Source organism: Volvox carteri (assembly GCF_000143455.1).
Source record: "Volvox carteri f. nagariensis unplaced genomic scaffold VOLCAscaffold_45, whole genome shotgun sequence".
Lineage (NCBI taxonomy): Eukaryota > Viridiplantae > Chlorophyta > Chlorophyceae > Chlamydomonadales > Volvocaceae > Volvox > Volvox carteri.
Window position 1 is genome coordinate 746396 of NW_003307588.1, and position 548 is coordinate 746943.

Genomic DNA, 548 nt, shown 5'->3' on the forward strand with positions numbered 1-548 from the left:
CACCACCTCCCAGCCACACCGCCTTGCGGCTCGTCTGCAAGTCTCAGCCTTGTCATGTCTCCGGGCTTCCTTGGATCCTCGCTTTCGCTATCTTCCCTGTCGTACTCTCGCGCCTAGTCGGCCCTGCCTTACCTCAAAATGAACACTACCTCGGTCGCGTAACTCGGCCTGAAAGGGGTGAGGATGTGCGGCAAACGCCTCCGCGCTTTTATGGGTAACGTTGCCAGCCTAGCTCTCCCCAGCGCGGCCAAACCTGATGATCGAGACACAGTCCGGCTTCTCCTCGGCAACCTTGTGCACTACTCGCCCGTCTGGTCGAAACGGGGTTTAAGGTACAGAACGTCCTGGCGGCTCCACTTTCTCCAGTCTTGGGTGAAGGCGTCCACTGCTAGGGCGTGGGGCCTCCAATAGCGATGCAAAGAAGCACCCCTGGTACTTTTGTGGAGAATTCGTCTGCAAAATGACGACCGTGGCCCGCATCCTTTCAGGCATGTCTCCGCCCACAGGCTTGTGAACCGCGTCGTCTAAGCACCCCTGCGAGCTGTCTC